Below are 22,597 nucleotides of genomic sequence, written 5' to 3'. Positions count from 1 at the left end.
CCGGCGGCCGCTCGCGGGTCCCCCCAGAGCCGAGCGAGCGCGGCTCGGGCCGGCAACGGGAGGAGGAGGAGGGCGGGAGGCAGGCAGGCAGGCAGGCGGGGGCCGGGCGCTGTGCGAGGAGGGAGTCGTGCTGCACACCCAGCCCGTCAGTAACCGCCGCTACTGGGGAGGAGGAGGAGGAGAAGGAGGCGGCGGCGGCGGCGGCGAGAGGTTCTCCCACCCCCACCCACCGAGCTGAGGTGAGGCCAGGGCAAAGCATCCTCCTTTCTTCCCCTCATCCCTTCCTCCCTTTCATCCTTCCCCCACCCTCCTCGCGCTCCTTCCTTTCGTCCCTCTCTCCTCGTCCTCCTTCCTCTCGTCTCATCCTTCCCGGCGCTTCCCGGTCCTCCTTTCCTTTCTTCTCTCCTCACCACCTTTCTCCACTCCTCCCCATCCCCCAGGCTCCTTCTCCCCACGTTTCACACCCACCACAAATCACCATCGCTCCTTCCTTTTTCCCTTTTCTCTTTATTTCAAAATGCGTTTTTTTTTTTTTTTTAAATGCTCGCCCGGTGAAAGAGGAGAGAAGAGGCTGAGAGAGCCGGTCACAGGCAGAGATAATCCCCTGTCTTTAAAGAACGGATTTGAATTAATGGTCATTGGGTGGCGCGTGTATTGTGGGAAGAGGGGGATTATATTTAGGGAAGAAAGAGAGGGTCAGAGGTGTGTTGTTTCGCTTATCCATCTATTTACCTAGCGTCGCTTCGAGGCGAAACGCAGCCCCGTGCGAACGCTCCTTTTGTGTTACCGTTATTCTTCTTTCTTCAGGCAGCACAGAGATCTCTCCATGCCTTTACCCACCCCTCCCTGTCGCGCACTGCGGGGCCGTGGGGCGGACGGGGGGCTTCAGCCCTCCATCCCTTCGATTTAGGCCTCTCCCAGCACCCGAGTCCCGCTCCGTGGTGACCCCCAGCCCAGCCCCAGCGCTCCCGGCTGCTGTCAGAAGTTTGCAGAGCGTTGAACGTGGTTTGCTCCGTGTGTGGAGCTGACGGGAAGCAGCGTGGGATTGAAAGGCGGTGAAGTGTCTGGAGTGGAAGAAGTTTGGCTTGAGGGTGGCGGCGGGGAGCGACGTGTCACTGTCCTTCTGCTCCCATGCTCGGGAGCTGGGGTCGTAAGGAGCATCGGGGTGGCAAGGGAAGTAACTTTGGCACGTTTATGGCACCTGCTTCTCCCTGGGGCGAGGGGGATGTGGTGCCTGGCAGCATGGGGAGGTGCTGCTCCCTCTGCTGCACGGTGTCTTTGCTCCTCAGCTGTGCGGTGGCATGACCTTTAGTTATCAGCGTGTTTAGTGATTAGCATGCTTGCGGCGATTTCAGACCTTCTGTTTGTCGAGCCTGAGCCTAAAGTTTGTTTGTTTATACTTTGTATGTAATGTTTCGAAGCCCCTGTTACTGTATCTATTTACTGTTACCTGCTAGGGCAGCATGTACAACAGCAAAACTCTCTCAGCCTTAACATGTAAAACCTTGCTGCTTCTACCCTACCTAAGAAATGCTCATTGCGTGAACTTGCCAAGATTGCAGCAGTGTGTTTTGGAGTACGAGGCAGATAGGTAGCATGAATAGGAGTACTCTCAGATGATGCTGAGGCACACAACAGATCTGGTTGGCTTTGTGCCTATCGCAGTGCTTCTGCTTTTCCTTTTAACCTATTGTTTCTATGATTAATATCATGTATTGTTATCGGCCTTTTGGCATTGCATTCAAGCAGTTCCTTCTAGAAGAGAAAAAGTACTGACCTGAAGGGTGAACTTTCACACTCAATTGTGTAAGTCATTGTTTATAGGCTGCTGCAGAAATACCCTCAGCTGTGGGTAAGGTAGCTGTAATGCCATCAATGGGCACTGCTGGTGACAAAAGCCTCCATAGGAAAGCTCCAGTGTCACTGAAGCCCTGCGTGGAAATGCAACCCTAAGTTATGCAGATTCTTGAAAGCTCTTTTTTAATATTAATGGTGAACACGCATGGTACTGCTGACATGCCTTTGAACAACGGAAAACCGAGAGTATTCGTAGACTGAGACTTTAAAGCCAAAGGAAGCAATTAGATCTTCCACTCTGACCTCTTGACTGTTATAGTCAATTGGATTTTATCCAGTTACTTCTGAGTGCAATAACTTGTATTTGGCTGAAGCACGTTTCCCAGAAAAAAAATGGAATTTTGATCGGAAGACTGTAAGAGGTGGAGAATCCACTGCTTATTAAGTTATTTGGCTCCAGCTCCCAGTCCCTGCTTACTGCTGTGCCTTTCTCCAGCATGCTAAGGAACTCAAAGTATTTTCTTACCGTGGAGGGAGGTATTTATCTGCTGGAACCTTGTAAATCCCTCTCTTTTCTGTTTGAAAAACAAAACAAATGGCCTAAAATTACTTTCAGTTGTCACTGCATACATTTTCCTCACAACTCAATTTCTGTGGCCTTCTTTTTTTTTTTTTTTTTTTTCCCAAATCTGCTTTTTCAACATTTTTGTGACAATGTGAGCTGGGTGCAGCATGCCAGTGCCTCTCACAGGAGTGCTGTGTGAGTTTCAGTATTACCTCCTTAGCGTTACTCTTCTGTTGATATATCCCATTTACATTTCAACCCCAATGGCTGCAGCACTGTATTTAAATCTCACTTTCACTGGTAATGTTGCACTAGAAAAACCTTGGCAGGACTTTTTCTTTCAAGAAGACTTCATAGTTTTGTAGACTCGAGTGTGTTTCCTGGTTGTAGCTCTACAACTTTGTATGTGGCTTTATTTAAGAAGGTTTTTTTTTTTTTCTTGCATATATTAGAGTGTATCAAACAGTCCCATCTGTTTTACCTGAGTTATGCAGCATTCTAACAATCTATAACTTGTGCAAACTTTGTCATGATTGATCGTGTCTGCTTACAAGGAATTCAAAAGTTGTTTCTTGGTAGTGGGGAGTTCCACATAAATCCCAGTTATGTTATGATGTGATCTTCATGAAGGCTGGTTTGTTTGTCCTGAGGTGTCCCTTAACCAGTTCTTAACCTGCATAATTGGTGCTAGTTTGTAATCAGACCGTCACAGAATACTACACCAAGTGCTATAAAAGTTTAAACATGCATATTGGTGTTCACTTTTTCTTACTATTTTGCTCAGAATTTGCATCAGGTCAACCTACAGCTATAAACACTATCTCAGTAGCTTTTTAGAGCATGCTTGCAATGTTAGCATTCTGGAATTTCCCTGTCGCTTTCAGAATGGTTAAAAATTCATGTTGGTGGAGTAGCCATCTCAGATATTTCTGTGAGAACCCTTCTTTGTGGTGACCTTTTTCAGTCCTGGTGAACAAAAAGCATCGCAAAGTAACGTTGCTTTAACATTGCTCGTGTCAGGGGCTGAAGAAGTAATTCATCATTCTCATGAGACACAAGAAAGTCATCTCATTTCTTTCCAAATGCAGAATTGCTTCCTGAGTGCATCAGCCCTTTCTGCACTATTAGTGTGATTAGATTCCCTGTTCAGTAGCATACCTTTGAGAGGGCGAAGATATCTTTTGTTCTTACAAAGTCCCCCTCCTGTTTTTCCCTTCTGCCAAGAAGTGTTTCCAGCTTCACACATCACTTACTGATACAAGAAGTATCTAAATCTGTTCTCTTAAAACTTATCTTCTTCTTTTGTGTGGCTCCTTATTTCTAATAGCAGCATTGATTGAAATCTGTTGCCAAATTACAGTAGTTATGACAATGCCTTCTAGGTATTACATGCTGTTTGAACATGACTCGGATTTTTTTTTTTCCTAAGTACAATGACACACGTATACAATTCATTGTATTTTGGGGGCAAAGTAGGCATTTGCTTTTAATACAACATGTTTCAAGGCTTAGATAAAAGAAGCTAAGCTATTTATTACCTCCCTACTTTTTTTTTCATAGCCAGGACAATGGATAGGACATTCATTTCGGATATAGCAAAATACAATGTGTATTTGGAAATGTATAGAGGAGTAGAAGAATAACAACGTGAATCTGATAGTAACTGTAGTAGCGTAGTTAGGTTATAAACCTGCTGGAGTTTCTGGGGTTCAGGTCCATAGAAATTGTTCCCCAAAGCTAAATTGAGGTAAGATGGTAGAAGGAGATAAAACAACAACAGAAGTGGAGAGGATAATAAAAGTTGCAAGAAGAATGTTGTATTTTAGAGGCTAAGAGCTGCTGCTTGTTTAAAATAATCTTGTTTGTGTATTTTATACCAACATATTTGTTACGATAAGCTTTCCAGGGGAATTAGATACATTATACTGTTTACCACTTGGCCAGCCAGGACTTTCCCAATGCAGAGCTTCCAACACATCAGGCTTCTGCAGGAAGCAGAAGTTGTCGGGGCTCCAATTCCTTGGTGGGACTCTGTCACCAATGGGGAGGGTCTGCCAGCTGTATCAACAACACCAAGAGCACGAGTGTGATCAAACTGCTGCCCAGTCTCACAGGCCTTCAGCTTTGTTGGAGAATAGTTGCACTAATATTTTAGTGTAAATATGAAAGAGATTAAGCCGCTGTAGTAAATGAGTTGAAGGCGTAACAATGAACAGAAACCAGGTTTGGGCGTATTGGAATAAGTGGTTAATAAAGAAGTTATTCTTGTATTCCAGCATGTTCTTATCTTACGGCAATTTATAATTCCATGTTTTTAGAATTATCCTGAGTATTTCCAGTTGGTTGTGACTGTTTTTGATTTCCTGGAGTTTGAAGCAACAAAGTTGGATTCCTTTTTTTTGTGTGTGATTCTATGGGTATGCTTTACTGATCTTCATTGATTGCTGTTACCGTAAAGTTTTTCCGTTGAGCATTTTCTAAACACATCTCAGAGCAGTAACGCTACTTTGTTGAATTGAATCAGGTTCAGCAATCCATGCTTCACTTCCTGGATAAAAGTGGTACATCTCAGTTTTCTAAGTGGTTTCCTCAATATCATGCCACTAAGAGTCCTCGCATACCTTGTTCCAAACAACGTTTGTGTACCAGCAGGCATTCTTGAAAGTTTTAGTATTGTAAAATAAGTTGAATTCATATCTAAATAACAGATTTTCTGCCGTATGAAGTAGGATTTTTATGACCATCATTTACCAGTGCAGTTGGTTGAAAGTCAGAATTATGTCATAGACAACGATCATGTTTTGGAGTAGTGTTTTCCTTTGGGTTGACGACAAAGTGAAGTTTAAAATTTCCAGCAAAATAATTTTTTTCACCCAAATGAGGAAAAATCATACCTGTCTTTGAAGTACTGTAACTCTGCTGAATCAGCATTTTCTGGCAGCAACTGTTTTTTTTTTTTTTTTTTTTTTCCTTTGGAATGTTTTTTGGCCAGCTGTACTTCTCAGTTGCATCACCCCCTGCATTAGTATTCTAGTACTGAGAACAGTAGAGAACTGTTTTCAACATTGCTGCAGAGACTGCCCAAGTTTTCCGGCTTCTTAAATAATGAGAATTATTTGGTTAAGCGAAGCTGAATCTTGAAACACAGTAAGAGCATCTCGCAGAGTTTTCATTTGAGAGGTAAGAAAAGAAAATATTATTTTTTTTTCAGTTACACAAAAGAATCTCTGTATTCAGTGTGTTTTAAATCTATTTTGATAAATTGTCCAGTCTGCTCTTATCGCTGGTATAATAATTATTACTTGCCATTTCTCTCGCCTGTGTCCTTGCCCTTCTCTTTGAAGCTATGCATTTTAAAAGCAAGTATATGTTACATAATGCCTAAAGGAGACAAGAATATTAGAAAGTAAGACAATCTGACTGGAAGTGGAGCTTAGATCTTGTGCACACTGTTCTGAACAAAGCAGAAGTTGTTTGGATCAGGCTAGGCTCCCAGTTGCCCAGGTGACTTCTGAAAATGAGACTTAAGCTTTTAAGTTACTTAAGGCTTCTTGTAAATGGATTAATCAGTTTGTCCTTTTTTACAACTAATTAACTTTTGTTTTTAATACCCTTTTATTTAATAACAAAAGCCTCTCTGCTACATTAGTGTTTAAGGAAATATGTAGAAATTTCCACTAAACCCTTTGTAGCCTCATGGGGTGGCTGAGTCTCTCAGTTTCCTAACTTTTACTTACAAGAAATTGGTCCATGGGAAATATTTAGAGTATAAGGAATAAAATGGAGTTCTGCAAAGCTGACAAAACTGCTTTAATCAGTTCTTTAAATGTTTTCAAGCATCAACAGGAGCTCCAAAAATCTCTTCCTAAGGATTTAACTTTCAAGTTAGATTATGGAATAGAAACGCTATTGGTCGTGTTCTGAAATTTTAGCAGGCGCTGCTTTTTCTTTCTCTTGTGCTATCATAGTAATATAGCAAGAGCTGTGCTCATTCCAAAGGAACTATGTTAACAAACGTGAACAAAATCTCCTGAAAAGAGACGTACAAATTCTTTGCAATTTTAACTTGCTTGAATAATCTGAGGGCAGGCATAGTTATCTGATATTTTTTTCCTTGTTGAACTTTGCATCAATTTAAAAGTTTTTGTAAATAATAGTATTTGTATTCATGTGTTTATTTAATGAATAGATTTGATGTTGTCTGTCATTAGGTACTGCCTTTCTTAAGAGTTAATGGAATGAATGTTCTCTAATATAAAACATGATCAGCTGTGATGGTGGTTAATTCTTCATGTGAGTTCATATCTGTTCTGTTATATATCCCCCAATGGATGCAGGATTACATCTCTAGGCAAGATGGGGCTAATGTAGGTAACGTTTGTTCATGGCCTATGTTGTGTAATAGAACATCTTTTGTTTTATCTAACAAAAGAATCAGAATTGTAGTAGATATTTCCCATTGAGAGGACTAAACGTCATGCTTGAAGTCCTAGAAGCAAATGTTGCAGCTGATTTAATGTATGCCACCATTTATATTTTTACCAACATTTAAAAGGGCTGATTAATGAAGTTCCCACCCGCCAACCCCCCACTGTTCTAAAACATTTAAGTGAAAGAAATCATCATTTCTGCTTGATTCATAGAGAATTTATCAAAACTCTCTGTAAATGTTTATCTCATGGATATAAAAGTTGCCTGTGAGACAACAAAAGACTGTTAAGACTTCCATGGAAAACAATAATAAAGCAAACAACTGAAATTTCCAGTGAGAAATATCAAGAGAATGAAGGTTGTATATTTTAACCATCTCTTTTCTGCTTATTTACAGATAAGATCCAAAAAATACCTCCATCTTATAGGGCCAGGATTGAACGTAGCCAAAATTGGCTTCTAAAATGTATTTTATTTTTCCTGTTTTTAAGTTTACACTGTCACTCATCAGCATTGGATTTCTTGTTTGACATAACTAACAGATTTAATATGGAAGTAAGAAAACAGTTTTTCTATTTGAAAAATATAGGAAAAGCAATGAAGTTTCATCTTACAATTAAAATCCACAGGTCTTTTTTTTTATTATTTTTAATGAAGTTTCAGAGTTACAAAGAAACAAGTGCAATTTATTACCAGGTTACTAGTTAGAAAGAAACAAATAACACTTTTTCCCCACGTTTTAGGGTCAACCTTAGGAGGAGTAATGTATTTTTATTACAACATACAAACTCTTTTCTGGTTCTTATACAAATAGTCTTGAGTGCTTACTATAATCAAGTCAGATATGCAAATGGGGAATTACAGCTGCTTAGTCTAATTTTAAACGTATCTATTATCTCTGTAATCTGCATTTCCAGGGCTCGGATGCTGGGCAGAAATGCTTCTAAGAAAAATAAATTGCCAGGAAGTCCAGGAATGAAGAAGGAGCAGGAGTAGAATAGGAATAAATAGATTCAAACAAATGTTCTCATTCTCTAGGAGCACTTTGCCCCAGAAAGAAACGTGCAGAGCTGTCACTTGTGCTCAGGTGGGCTGCTCATTCTTACAGTGAAATTCAAGCCTATCTTATTCAACTGAGAAAACATTTTGGACTTTGACACTTACAAAATATTCTTTCTGGGTCACATCTGATATCTAGAAAGAATAGGAACATTTTCAAGGGGAAAAAAAAATAAGAGGAAGAGCTATTGCTACCTTATGGTTTTATTTATTACTTGTATGACTTAGGAAGAAATCAGTGTATGACCCATGAATCCATGGATATTCTAATCTGTTCTTGCACTCTAAAAAGTTTCTAGGTGACTTTTACCCTTGAGCAAGTGTTTCTTTTATACTCAAATTCAAGCCCTTGCTTTCAGACCTGCGTGGTGGGAATCCTGGGCCAATGCACATGTAGGCACCAGGATGCTTCCTAGGTGCTAAAGAGCAGTGAGGACACAAGCCCTGAGTGGGAATGTCTTCTACATGTGCTCTGTTCACATGAAAACAGAACCAAAGTGTATCTAAACGCTATCATCCCTTGCCTGTTTTCCTCACCTTTTAAATAACTGAAGAGCATCTCTAAAGCATTTTCTACAGCTTTACAAATACTTTTTGGCTCGCCTTGTTCTAAATCTATGTTTGCTAGCAACAGTGTTTATGTTGATAAATTTGGCTAAGAACTGGAAAATATAAGGGGTATCTATGTTCAATATTCACCTTCAGTGGGAAGGGTAAGAAATAGTATTTTTGTTGTTGTTTTTATTATAATCTGTCGATTTCCTTATTGTGACTGGAGAAACGATCAGCTTACTTCTTGCAGAATCTTCTTGGAGGTGTTGTATGTTCCTCAGTGATCTCAAATGCTGTAGCGTAGCCTAATGAACACGACAGAGTAAAATGGAAGCACACATTTTATGCAAACATAGCCAAAAAGTCTTCAGAATTGAAGTCTCGGAGTAGTTGAGGAAGCTGAGCAATTCTGGGAGCTAAGGAGGCTTCTTTTTTTTGCTTTTAAGTAGAAACATCACTGAGTACTCTCCTTTCATGTGAGCCTTAAGCTGGGTACAAGTTCAGCAAGCTACAAATTTGGCGGCAGCAAAAGAAAATCATAGATGCGTGGACAGATTTAACACACAAAAACTGTTGTGGTTTGGATGCAAAAATAGCAGGCTTGCAAGCAGAATGAGGTTAGGAGGTGTAGTGGTGGCACCAATGCAGTTGCTTTTTTGAGGCTCTGCGCTCCGTGTTCTCCTTCCTGCTTGTTTCAGGACTGTTCTGGCTTGGCAGGTGCCAACATTTTTCCCTTAATTTCAGATTCTGTGAGAGATTGATTTCAGGTTGACAAACCGTTCCTAAGTTGGTTGCATCTTAAGGGTAGAGTCAGCTTAACTTGAACTGTTTCAGAGCTTTTGGGCTCGTAAGAATGATGCAGAGATGAACTGACAACATGAGTGTGTTCAGGTCTCCTGTTGGCTTAATGAGTTTATTTTTGTGGAGTGGTTGACAAGCAGCCAAAAGAAACAAACAAACAGAATTACATAGCCCAAGAACAGCTTCTTCGCTGATTTATTTATTTTTTTTCCATAAAAAGATCAGTTAGGAGGCAGGGGAGTCAATGTATTCAGTTACATATGAGGATCTGCTAGGGAAAGACTGAAGTTTGCACTCTCCAAAGAAATGATCCATTGTTAGTTTAAAGACTTCTTCAGGTGTGCTTGAGCTCTGTGATCTGAAGTGGGCAATGTGAACCTGGGTGTCCAAAATTTCGTGGTGTTACTTACTCAGCTCCTGATGATACTGTTTGGATTTTTCTCATTTATTACTCTTCCTCATTAAAAATGTTGTTGTTTTTTTCACTGGGATGAAACTATGGTCATTTAAGAGAGGAAAGAATTTAGAAATCACTCTTGATAAAACATGATTTTAATAATTTTCACCTACCTTTATTTAGAAAGAACCAGAAGATGCTTAGATTTTTTTTTTTTTTTTTTTTAGTCTGGGAAGAGGAGGCTGAGGGGAGACCTTACTGCTCTCTTCAGATACCTGAAAGGTGATTGCAGTGAGAGTGGGGCTGGTCTCTTCTCACTGGTGACAGGTGACAGAACAAGGGGAAATGGCCTCAAGTTGCACCAGGGGAGGTTTAGGTTGGATATCAGGAAAAACTTCTTTCCAGAAAGGGTTGTTAAGCACTGGAACAGGCTCTCCAGGGAGGTGGTTGAGTCACCATCCCTGAATGTGTTTAAAAACCATTTGGATGTGGTGCTCAGGGTTCATGATCTAGCAGTGGGTTGTTAGAGTTAGGGTAGTATGGCTAGGTTGTGGTTGGACTTGATGATCTTGAAGGTCTTTCCCAACCTGAGCGATTCTATAATTCTTTGATTCTATGATCTCAGAATGACAAACACGGTATCATCAGGGCATGGAATTATTTGATGAGTTTCATTAGATTTATCTCCAGTTGCACTAATGTGGGTGGTTGAGTGCCATGCAAGGAAGCAAAATTCTTGTTTAGTCTTAAGGTGGCAAAGTACATGAAAGAATTACGAAATTTGGTGAAAATAAGGGAAATCAGTGCTGTTGTCTTAAATTTGGTTTACTATAAGTGTGCGTATCTAATATGCAGATTGCCCATTTGAAGATCTAAATTCAATATGGGCCGATGTCTCTAAATGCAGCAAGTCCTACAGAAAATATTCCAAGGTGAAATGCAGGTTACGTCAAGGGTGGAAGTAGTTGTCATCGTGTTGGGAATGTTTCCTTATTTTGTCTCCACTGAACTTTTGATGTCTTAAGAAAAACTATTGTGTTCTTTAGTTTTGGATTCCAATAAATGAATGCTAAGAATTTGGTAAAAGTTTATGATGTAAATTTCTTGTGTACAACAAGGAATTTATTACAAATGGTGCCACTGCCACGCTCAGTCCCTGCACCAATTTAATCAGCATTAAAGGAAGTGCTGAAATTTGAGAAGTCTACCTTTTATTTCCGTTTAAGGAAAGTTCTTTTTTGAATTGTAGTTGCTACACATTAGTCCAGACTTCATTCCAAAACTGTACATCTACATAATGCTAAATAATTTAGTGACGAATGGGTTGGTAGTAGCAGGGGTTTTTAATGTTTAAAAACATCTGAATGCGTTTAAATTGAGTTTTGCGGAATACAATGAAAAGATGAAAAATAGACAACCTTATTGCTTATTATAATAAATTATGAATGCTTCAGGTGATTTCCAGGTTTAATAGCTGTTATAGTACTAAACAGTTCTACTGCTGAACTATTTTATTCTGAATTATGTTCTTAAGCCTGAGGAAAAACTGGCTTTTAAGAGCTGTGCTAACAAATTCTTATCATCGTATTGAGGCCTTAGAAAAGTGTGATCTATTATTCCTTACATTTTATTTCAAGACAACTGAATGTAAGGAGATGCTTTATTTATTTATTTATTTATTTTTGCTACAGACTGGCTCAGCATTGCTCCGGTCCAGTGTTTGTTGTTGTTTTTGCTATTTTTGTAACTGTTTTTCATGGTGAAGGCTGGTGATTTCATTAGCAGTTATTTTAAAACCTGAAAAAACCTGACAGGGCTAAATGGAAAAAGAATTCTGTTTTCCATGCAGATAAGCACGGAAGTACATGAATAAAAATCAGGTTGGCCTTTCCTCCACGCTTCACAACTCCCCTCCACAGCTTTATGAGCCATTGGGAAATGGGCCACGTTATCTTCAATTTTCTAAATAATTAGCGTTCTTTGTGTGGTTGTTTTTATTGAAAGTATGTTTCTAGATTAATTTGTAGATAATAAAGCCAGCTTGATGTACTGAAGCTGCGTTGCCTTCCATCATTGGCCAGTTAGTTGTTAGGAGGCTTTTGGCATTTTTGTTGCTGTTTTTGCCTATCTTTCCAGCACACTGGGAGCTTGTTCCAAGAGCCAGAACTTGTGATAACCCTTGAAACTACAGCATGCATCTTATACGTTAACTCCACACTTAGTACCCATGAGTTGTCACGAGAGCATCCTTGTTGTTCCTCAGAGCTCAGAGTCATGTTCGTCCTTTGAAATGAGTAATGGTGATTAAGTGTGCTTCATGATCCTTATTTTTTCTGCCCGCAAGTGGTGTGGTGACCTTATATTGATGCTACTGAGAATGTGCATTTTGTTAACGCCGCCGAGATGTGCCCTGAAGTTTAAACCAGATAGGCACTGGTGCTAAAATACCATGTTGTTTTGGGGGATTATGGGTGTCACACCGGGACCCTTCCTACCTTCAGATCTGTGCAGTGATACTTGCTGTCCTCGCTTTCATTTCATGTGCTTCGCTTAATGTAAGCAAACAAGTCCGCACTGCATTTATTTTCAAGTGAAGAGAAAAAAAAAAATGACTTTCTCCAGAATGATGACAATGAGCTGTTTATTACCACAAGCAGCGCAGTTTATTTTCTTTCAGTTAGAAAGCGGTGATTTGTCTGAATTTTTGGAGTGGTTTTTAAGTGAATAATGATATAAGAGCCTTCTTACTTGAGGCTTCTTATAAATGCAGTTATTTATATGAGAAAAACTGTTCAAGCTTGGATTATTTATGCAGGGGAAAAAATACTGGCTCTGGATTGATACAGTTTTTCTTCCCCATCTTCTCTGAACTAATTTGTTTTCTCCGTGCAGTGAGTTTTACTTTGTTTTAGATAGTTAGGAGCTCCTTATGCCATTTCCTTGGGTAAAATGATCAGTTTCAGACCTCGCCGTCTCTTCTTCAAGGCAAACTTTGTTCCTCGTGGCTTCAAGAGAGAATATTGTGGCCTTTCCCCTTTCATTTTTAGCAGACCAGGCTTCATTAAAAGCAGTACTGAGATTCTTCCTGGACTGCTGTCATTGGCATGTTCTTTCCTTCCTTTCTGTGTTTTTTCCTCACAGCAATTAAGAGAGAGGTGTAAAGACGAACTGCACCTTCTTCCCCCTTTTCAGGTTACGCTTCTGATGCCAGCCCCTTCCTATGAGTTTCAGCTGAGCCTGGAGCCAGCACTCAGCCCCTGCAGGGCACGGGGATGTGAATCCACTGCTGACCCTTCAGGTCATTTAAATCTGCAGTGCTGCGGTGGGGAATATGTGCTCATTGGTAAAAAAAAAAAGACCATCTAAACAGCCATCCTAAAGCATCGTTAACTACTGACAGTAATCATAAAGCAAAGATGCAGAGGATTTTATATCAACAAAGATTACTCCTACCTAGAGCCAAGAGTGACCTAATTTTTGTAGATACACCAGCAGGGTCTGGGAGTCTGTCTGTAAACAGTTTCTTAGCAACAGCTGCCTGTCCCCTAGAAAGAATGTCACTTTCTACCCATGGTGAGGTTTTCTTCTGTTGACTCCTGGATTTTACAGCCCTTCTGCCCCAATCAGTGCTTTCAATTGCAGGGAGGCTGAAGCAGCCTTGTCAGCGATGATGGCTCTCCTTTTTCTGCTAGCAGCCACCTACGGCTCAGTGAGGTGGGGCTGATATTAAATCACTGTTTACTTTACTGCTGGCTTCACAACAGCTTTTCTGTTGCAGTCCAGCACACCGAATTTATCGTAGTGCAGTTTCATAAAAATTCTGAAATGATGAAGGATCTTGCATTTCCACTTTTCCGCTTCCGTTTAAATCCGGGAGGTGACAGACCAGGAACAATAAAAATGAAATTCCTCTTATTTATTTATTAAGGTTTCAACTTATTTTGTTGCGGAAAAAAAAAAAAATTCTGACAGCACAACAAGTCTCTTTCTTCATTTAGAATTGTGCAGCATCTGTCTCAAAGACTGAATTCAGAGGCAAACAAACTGGAGCCCGTTTGGATTTTATTACCTGGAAGCCTGCAGCTCACGTGTCCATCATTTTGAGCTTTTTCTGCCTTAAGCACTGTTGTGTAATTTGCATGGAGAGGTCAAGCAGTGGCACCTCCAGAAAGAGCAGATCTACTATTTCCTACAGTAATACAGTGATAAATAGAGCAGGAGGGGAGAGAGGAAAAGAAGAGTAATTTCCCTGGACATTACAAGCTCTTGTGATGGATTTAAACAGAAGTGTTATTTGAAAATAGCAATCTTTTTCCTTTAGCTAAAGATCTGTATGGTATGAAGTATAGAAAAACATTTGAATTTTTTTATGTTTATTTAATACTGTCATATTTTAAGACTCATAACCTGGGGGCTGAGGCCCAGTAATTGATTCAGGTAGTAAGTTTTAATGATCATAAATATTAAGTCCTCTATCTTGCTGCTGATCTACCGTGTTTTGCCTTAACTGAGACCCCTTTGAGATGGAGAAGTGCAGGTCCTGTAGAAGTCAGATTTTGAACCGAAAGATGTTGGAATGGGATATGATCATAAACACATTTAATAAGAATTAAGGAAGTGCAAGCTGAAATCTGCCTCCGTTATATTCAGAGTATCTTAGCAAAGGAGCCTTCAAGAAAATACGGTGAAGCATGCATACAGAAAATGATTGAAGGGTAAAGATGCTGATTTATGTTCCAACTTATCAGTTCTGTTTCCCAACTCTGTGTGGCAGTAGATCAAAAGGACACTTACACTATGACGTGAAGAAGTCATTCCCTGGAGGTTGTGAAAGCAGAGGTGACTTTTCAGCTTGTTGAAGATTCACGAGAAGTCAGAATAGCATCATCAGTTAGCACAGGTTGGTAGGACCTACATAGGTGTATTGGTCCTTTTACTTATTTATTGTTAATTCCTTCTCTCATCTGCTCCTCTGAGGGTTAAATATGACTTCAGCTTGAAAAAATGGTCTTCCTACTTTTCCTTCTCCCTTAACAGAAGGCCCGTGGATGTTGGAATCAGATTTAAGGAATCTTTATGGCTGATATAGACTGAAGCCTATTGCATAATTTAAGGGAATTGTAGATTTTACTTCTGCTCCAGAAGAGGTAAATTCATATGTCTTTATGTCCGAGTGCTTTTGAGCATAATAGAGGAAACTATACAGAAATCTCTGTTAATGTGAGAAGCTGTCTTGTTTCTTAAAACTGTTTTTATTTCCTCCTCTTTGTTTGATTTGAAATTCAGAAGTTTCTGCTATGTACAGAATGGAGAGTTAAAAAGTAATTGAGGTATTTTTCTGGCTTGCATTTAAGAAATGAGTAGAAGGAATGTCTCTTATGAAAGAGGTTAGATGCAACTGGGAAACACAAAAAGAAAGGCAGTTTAAAATACTTGGATGCCTAAAAAGCTGACACCGAAGTACGATAAAGAAGTTGAGTAGGAAGACAGCTGAAACATGAGCTTTTGAAGAACTTTCCATGAAAAGGGCAATAAAGCTCAGATTTGTTATGTTTATACATTTTAGGAGCTGCTAGGGTGGCTCCCTGTCAAATCACATAAAAATAGACTGTGATAAAAGACTGAGTAAATTATTTTTTTTTTACTGGTTTCTGTATTTTCCATTTCATTTTGGCCAAGAGTAGCGCGTTGTTTTAAAATGTTTTTTTTTTAATTTTATACTTTTTTGTTATCTTATTTTTCATGAGTAAATGAAAGAATGAGGCAGTAATCTAAATCACTATCAATAATCTGTTGACATTTCCCTTTACATTGGGACAAAACTTAATTGAGGTTCTCATGGAAGTAGAAATTTCTCATTACTATTATTTCTCTGCTATTTTGTGAGGTATGGATAAACCACAATGAAAATATACCTTTGTAAGTAAACATTCTTTTCTATCAATAAGAGTGGCTTTTTTTTTTTGCAAGCTCCTCAAAACCAAAAAAACCTTCCTTTTTATAAGCAAATCATTGTAGCTCTGTGTTTCCTGCATATATTAACCAAATGTTTGAAGACTGATGGCAACGGATATGCAGTGAGTCATCTGTTGAGAATAAAACCTGATACGTTTGTGAATGAAATCCAGCTTTGCAAAGCAGAGCATGTCGCTTGTTGTTATTGTTTGGGGGGATTTTTTTGTTTGTTTGTATATTTTTGCTTTTAACAGATGTACAAGTTAGGAAAGTTTTATTTAGACTTGTGAAGAACTCTCTTATATTTGTAAATCTGCTAATATTGGGATGAATTAGTTATTTCATAGAACCGTGCTATGACTACAGTTATCTTCCGCAGTGGTTTTTATACGTTTTTAGAGGTGCTTGCATTGCTAATATTTAAAGAACTTTGATTCTTAACTCTAAACACAAACCCTAGGATGCCTAAGAAGTTTGAAAGAAAACTGAATCCCCAAACTCTTGATGAAGCTCCTCGACAATGAAGTAGCTTGTCAAAGAGTTGGAACACATCTGGGCTTCTTAGCAGAAATGTGAGTTCATCTGACAAAATGTGTGAAATACCAAAGCCTGCTTAAGTCCAAATTATGTATGTGTACGGTGTATGTTGATTTCTTCAACTCTGTTTGATAATTTTTCCTGTAATCACCATGCTTAATAACAAAAGGCAGCTATTTCCATAGCAGTGGTTGAAAACAAAGAGGATGTGTACAGGCTGAATCTTTCTTGGTTATTCTATCCCAGCCTGCAATAGCTGCCTTTGGGTTTTCTGAATCTCAGGGTAGCATCTGGGTGATAACTTTTAAATGAAGACAGCTACATTAATGTTTCATAACTTCTGTCATTAGCATTGCCTTCTTCATCTCTGAAGCATTCTACTGCAACTGGCTCCACAAATTTGAGGGATGAACTAATTCCTTTCTAATGCTTTTAAAACTGTTTACTAAAGAATTTCTGAGGTGTTTTTAAGTCTTTTGAATCATACAAAATAGCGTGACCTCAGTTCTATTCACCTCCATTCTGTCTGTCTTTACATTTTTTTATTATGTCAGTTTCCTTTTTTTTTTGTTGAAAATTGAAGATTGAAGTCTGTTTAGACACTTCCCATACAGAAAGCATTCAGTGCTTCTTTATGCAGTGCTTCTTGCTGAGACTTTACAAATACATCTTGTAGTTCTAGAAGACCCTTTTGCAGAAGGAAGCACACACAACATTGAAGATTAGATTTGTAACAAATTCGAGCAGTGACATGCTAGTATTCAACTCCCCATTCCCTTTCCTTTCCAAATGAAGCTGTGCAGAGCTGCTTTTTCAATGACTTCCAGCTGTGACTTCAGTATCAATTGCTAACTTAAATCATTTTACATGTGAAATAGGTTTGCTTCTCCCAGTGTACCATATTTTGCAGTGGTACAAAATGTAATTTCACGTGGCATCTTTGACCCCGGTCACCAAATATAAGATCTGCAGTTCTGCTTAGCGAGATTTATATGAGAGTATTCTAAATATTTTTTTTTCCCGTCATTAGCCGATAGTCACTTTACTCTTAACCTCCTTTTTTCCAAGTTGTGTATGAATATTAATGTGAATGTGGATTACAGTGTGGGCTTTTGGGAAACCAGGTTCACTTTCTCATTCCTTCTCTGTGAGGACGGTATGATGATTTTCCTGCAGGTGACATGTACAGGTGACAATTCTCCCAGTGTCCAGACAGCCTCTTAGGACTGCTGAGGAGCAGCAAGGAAATCAAGATCCACATGCAGATAGATTTCAGAGGGAGGAAAAAGTACTGAGGAGAAAATAAATGCTGTGAAGTAAAAAAACTATTAGGATCTTCACAGTACTGTTGGCTGAAATGTTAATCTCTCACAGGATATAAAAGCAGCTGACAAATCTCAAGTGGAAAAAAATGAGAAAGAGCCTGAACAGCGCACACACGCCCAAAAAAGTTGTGGATGCCCCATCCTCGGAGGCATTCAGTCTCAGACTGGATGGGGCCATGGGCAGACTGACCTAGTGGGTGGTAACCAGCCCACAGCAGGGGGTTGGACCTTGACGGTCTTCAAGTTTCATTCCAACTTGATCCATTCTATGATTATTGTCCTAAAATAGGAAATAATGGAACTTGAATGTTGGATTTCAAATGAGTATTATTGATACCAGTATTGCACTTAAAGAATGATAGCAGAAGTTCAGTTTATGGACTAGGGCATTACGTAGGGAAATGGTAGGGTTGTGCTTTACCTTCAAGAAAACTTAGAATTCAGTTAGGTTAACAAATTAACTTATTTAATAGGTAATGCAAAGTGTTGCTGTGTACTGAAGTTTATTACAAATCAGGAAAAGCTCAGCAATGGTGCGGCAGTTGTCTGTCCAAAGACTGCTTTACAGAGGATTCCAGAAGAGGAAAAGGAACTCCTGGACTTGAACAAGTGTAGGACCTATGTAAAATGATTACTACTGAAGATGTGAAACTCTGATCGTACACGTTTTTGTTCCAATTCTTGTAGGAGGTGGGGGAAAAAAAGCCAAATTAACCATAATAATGTTCAATTTCCAGAAGGAAATACACATGTAGGAAGACATGCTTACAAAGAAATTAAAAGGAACACTAAAAAGTTTTCATTTTTTTCAGTTTCTGTTCTTAAGAAACTCTAAGATAGTAAGGAAAATCAGTAATACTCATTAAAATAAAGGATGAAGGTAGTCAGAATGAGGAATTAGAATAGTAAAAAGCTACTTTTAGTTAATATTTTTTAAAAGGTATCTTCCAAATAATGTTGAAATATGAAATGCCCAAATTATTATAAAGGAGGCAAAGAATAATTCTACAGAAATGTTCAAGGTATCCAAACTAATTATGAATCCATTTCTAATCCTTTGGAAGCAAGGACCATTCCAGAGGCTGGCAGTTAGTGCAGGACTGAGGTGGGAAAGGGAATGTTGGAGGAAGCCAAGCAGGAAAGCCAAGGAAATTCTCTGCATCCTTCTAACTAGGAAGAAGGAAAGGTGTCTGAGACTGAAGTGTTAATTAAAAGGGTTTTAGAAGAAATGGATACAATGAATAGAGTTGGGTCACTGTAATTGGGGGTTTGCTTTATTATTTTATTTTTAAATCATGCCATATTCATTTCTTTTTTTAATGATTGGTCTCATACTTGGTGTTTTCCGTTTCCCGGATGGTTCGAGTAAGCGATCTGTTTCATACCATGGTGAGAATTGTTCTCATTTTAATATTTGTAATTCTTGAATCAAGGTCTGGATTTTGCTAATTCTTGTCAGTGCTAATATTTTGTTTGAAAAGCTTTGGATGGTGACAGTTTCGCCTTGCTGAACCTGTCACTCTTTCCATTCTAATCCTTTATGAACACTACTTGTATTCCACTGAGTGGCCTATAGTAGCTTGTTTACCCGATGGCTTGAAAAGTTTAATTGCTATTTTCAAGTTTATCTGCATTCCCTTCTTCTCTTAATCTTCATAGAGATGATTTCTTCGGAAACATTGATCAAAGATTCACTATCAAAATGGAAACAGTGCTGTATGAGGTGAAAAGTTCTTATGTGGAAAAATTAATCTGACGTTACCTAAATTGCTTTTTTTTTTTTTTTTTTTTTAAGATCTAGCACATCTTTTTTCATCTGCATTACCTGTAACCTGCAAAAGGCCAGTCATTTGTTAAGTGATCTCTTAAAAATTTACAGGTGGTTTTTATGGATTTATGTGAGAAGTTACTTCGTATTTTAATGTCAGTAATGAAAAATGGATTTTCTTTCTTTCTCCTCAGCTTTAGGGGATTTTCAGATGTAGCAAGATTCTTCCTATCATAAAATCATTAAGGTTGGAAAAGACCTCTAAGATCCCCAACTCCAACACCAACCCATCCCTACCATTGACCACGTCCCCAAGAGCCACATCTCTATAGTTCTTGAACACCTCTGGGGACAATGACTCCATCACTTCCCTGGACAGACTGTTCCAATGCATTACCACTCATTCTGAGAAATATATCCAAACTGAACCACCCCTGGTGCAAGCTAAGGCAATCTAGAAAGGTGTTCTGAAGACTGAAATAGAAAGAAGTTGGCCGTGTTGCCTTCCTGTTGTCAAGGCAAAAAGATAATTGTAATCACTTGGGTGGATTGCAAATAATTTTAAATACAACATCATAGTTACTGTATATTTTGTCCTAGTTTTGAAGAGATGGAATTTACCTTCTGAGAATAGTACCGTACATCAGTGAAGAAATGCTTTTAATTCTTTACAGTGTCCTTGTGCAGGACAGATGGAAGCTCAAGTAATGGTCTGATCATATTTTTATGGCTGAAATTCCAGTTCTTTTACAATATATATATTTAAAGTTTCATACCAATTTTCAAATGGCTGTTCATAAAACTCGACACTGTAGAACAGAAAGCAGCTCAGATTTGAGTAATTTTACCGTGTGGATATGGCTGTTTCTTTTTCAGATGAATGAATTTGTAAGGATTCTGTTAGATAGATATCTAGATATGATATATATATATCATATATCACATATATGTATATATTATGTATATACATATCTCCCACTGGAACCATGCCGTCTGTATCCATGTTTGATTATATGTCTACTGTTCAAAAAGTAAAAATGCAGAACAATGGCTATTTTAAGGATCAAGCACGGGTCTTCAGATTTGTTTATGTAAGAGGTGTAGAAAGATCCCATACGTAAATTCTACTTGTTTTCTGGCATATGAATTTTTCCGAGTTTTCAAAAAGATCAGCCAGTTTTTTCCCTCCATGGGGCTGGGACAAAAATGAATAACTTGAGTTATTTGTTTGTTTTTCTGATATCCTTTTGCTTTATCCTTCCCAGAAATGGTGATTTACATCTGCGAGGCTTAAGTACGTTCTCTCACTCGTTTCATATCGCGCTTTCACAAGGCAAACGCGATCCTGCTTCTGGGTACAAATGGCTGCAGTCAAGGCAGTTTCTAACTCATGACTGCAGATTTCCTTGAAGTCAACAAGTGTTCTGAGCATCCTCTTAGAGGTTCAGCAGAGGCGATGCTTGAACTGCTATCCAAGCGTAGCAGGCTTGCCACCAGCTCCTACAAAGTTGCTATACTTTTCTCATTTTTAAAATTCATATGCTCCTGGCTTCTTAAGACTGATTTTAAGTCTCCCTCAATGTTCATGATTCTTTCACCTTCAAACAATAATAGGAAATCCTGGGTGAACTGAAAAGCCTATAGTACCTGGTGTTGGCTGACAGTCACTAGGCTGGAATGTTCCTTCAATTCAGTCATTTTCAAAGAAGTAGAAAATTGCTCATTCTAAATATATTTAATAAAATAACACTGTTCATTGCACTTCTGCTGGTTTGCCTGAGGGTGTGAGTGGAAAAACAGGATTGACTTAAACGTGGCATCAGTTTCTTCGGCATTACTGTAAAAAGCATATTATGTTTTCATTACAGTCTTGCCATTTTAAATGGTAATAATTTACTCATTATAAGAATGTTACATGGAGGGCCTGTCTTGAACCAATCAAATCTGCTTTGCAGAAACCTGTTTGGGAGGGTATACAATAAGCAAAAATGGTGTTTAAATAATCCAAACCCTTCTGTTCAACTAGAAGGAAATGTCTTGTTAGAGATGTCTCTGTGATGAAAAAAAGTAGTTGAATTTATGGACTAAAAGTTTTTTTTTTAGTAATTATTTTGCATTTAATTCTGTGTATGCTCAAAGGGAGCAACAATTGCAGGATCAATATATAATTGTATGTGCTCTTTGTGACTTTTAAAATTCAACATAAGTGCTATCTGCTTAGTAATCCCTGAACAGATTTTTTCTTTTTTTTCTTTTTGTCTATTTAATTATTTCAATTCCTAGAACTGCATCAGTATAGCTAGAACGTGATCTGCAATGGATGCCAGTGCTTCTAGGCTTAATTTCTGCATTTAAAAATACGGCTGTAGGTGTGGAGGGAAAGGAAGAGGATTTCCTGTTGTAGTTGCTATACATGTGGGTAATAAAGTTTTCTATGATTTTTGAGAGGGAATGGGAGGCTGATTTTTGTGTATTTTATTACCATTTATTTTGAGTCGTGGAAAAAGGTCCTGTTCTGTTTGAGCTAAGTGGTGTATAAACACCTGACAAAAATAGATTCTGTCTCCATTTCAAGTGAAGGGCAACAGCTGGATTTATACAGATGGAATGCTAACACAGATAAAGTTAGCACTGGTAGCAAGGTAAGGCTTGGTGACAACAATTTATCCCATTTATCCAGAATATTTCTTTTCTTTCCATGGCTGCACTGTGTGTTAGGAGGAAAGTGAATGAAAGCAATGAGGAGATGGAGCTTAGGAAGAGTTTCCTTGCAGATGCTGAGCAGCTTTATGAGAAGGTGCAAAGCTACGTGTTTAACAATTCAGCTGCTTCATGGGATGTTTGTAGCTGAAGTCAATTTCCTGTTGCTGAAGGCTTATTTTCTAATTATTTAGCTCCAGGGGTGACTTAAAGCAGCTACTGTTGATGATTCTCATTCTGCACTGCCTCCTGAGCTGTGCTATAACTATTTGTGCACAACTGATCTGTGCTAAATTAACTTTCTTTTTTTAAAAATGCTTATTTTAAACCTGGATTTCTTTCTTGTTTCATTACTCACTTGAACAAATACTTGTATGAGCAGAACTTGAAGCACAGCTCAGGTGTGAGGAAGAAGTGGTGAGGAGTAAGTAGATGCTGCTGATACCATCACCGCTGCAGAAGGAAAGGCTCATTAAGCTACAGCCCAGTAAGCGTCTGGTAAAGTTTCATATAGTTTTGAAAGTGAAGGTGAGCGATACAGTGCAGAAAAGTGAATTAGTTAGTGGAAGAATTTTGAGAAAGGACTAACTTTACCAAAAAACTAAACTATCTTTGTAATAGTTTCCTGAGAGCATATGATGGAATCAAATTGCCTTTAACAGAAAGTACAGAAAGTGAGATGTGGGATGATAATGTCAAAAAGATGAGGA

General features: G+C 38.7%; 1 protein-coding gene across 3 annotated transcripts in view; it reads left to right on the top strand.

Annotated features, from left to right (window-relative positions):
- CTNNA2 (catenin alpha 2) overlaps positions 119 to 22,597 on the top strand; it is a 457,330-nt gene continuing 434,851 nt past the window's right edge. For all 3 annotated transcript variants that reach the window (XM_021395891.1, XM_021395885.1, XM_021395890.1), the window contains exon 1: positions 119 to 239. The gene's annotated coding sequence lies outside the window, so the exon portion shown is untranslated. The remainder of the gene's footprint in view (positions 240 to 22,597) is intronic.

Source organism: Numida meleagris, chromosome 4 (genome assembly GCF_002078875.1).
Source record: "Numida meleagris isolate 19003 breed g44 Domestic line chromosome 4, NumMel1.0, whole genome shotgun sequence".
In the NCBI taxonomy this organism is placed as follows: domain Eukaryota; kingdom Metazoa; phylum Chordata; class Aves; order Galliformes; family Numididae; genus Numida; species Numida meleagris.
Note: the sequence above shows the minus strand (reverse complement) of the source record. Positions and strands in the feature narration are given on the sequence as shown.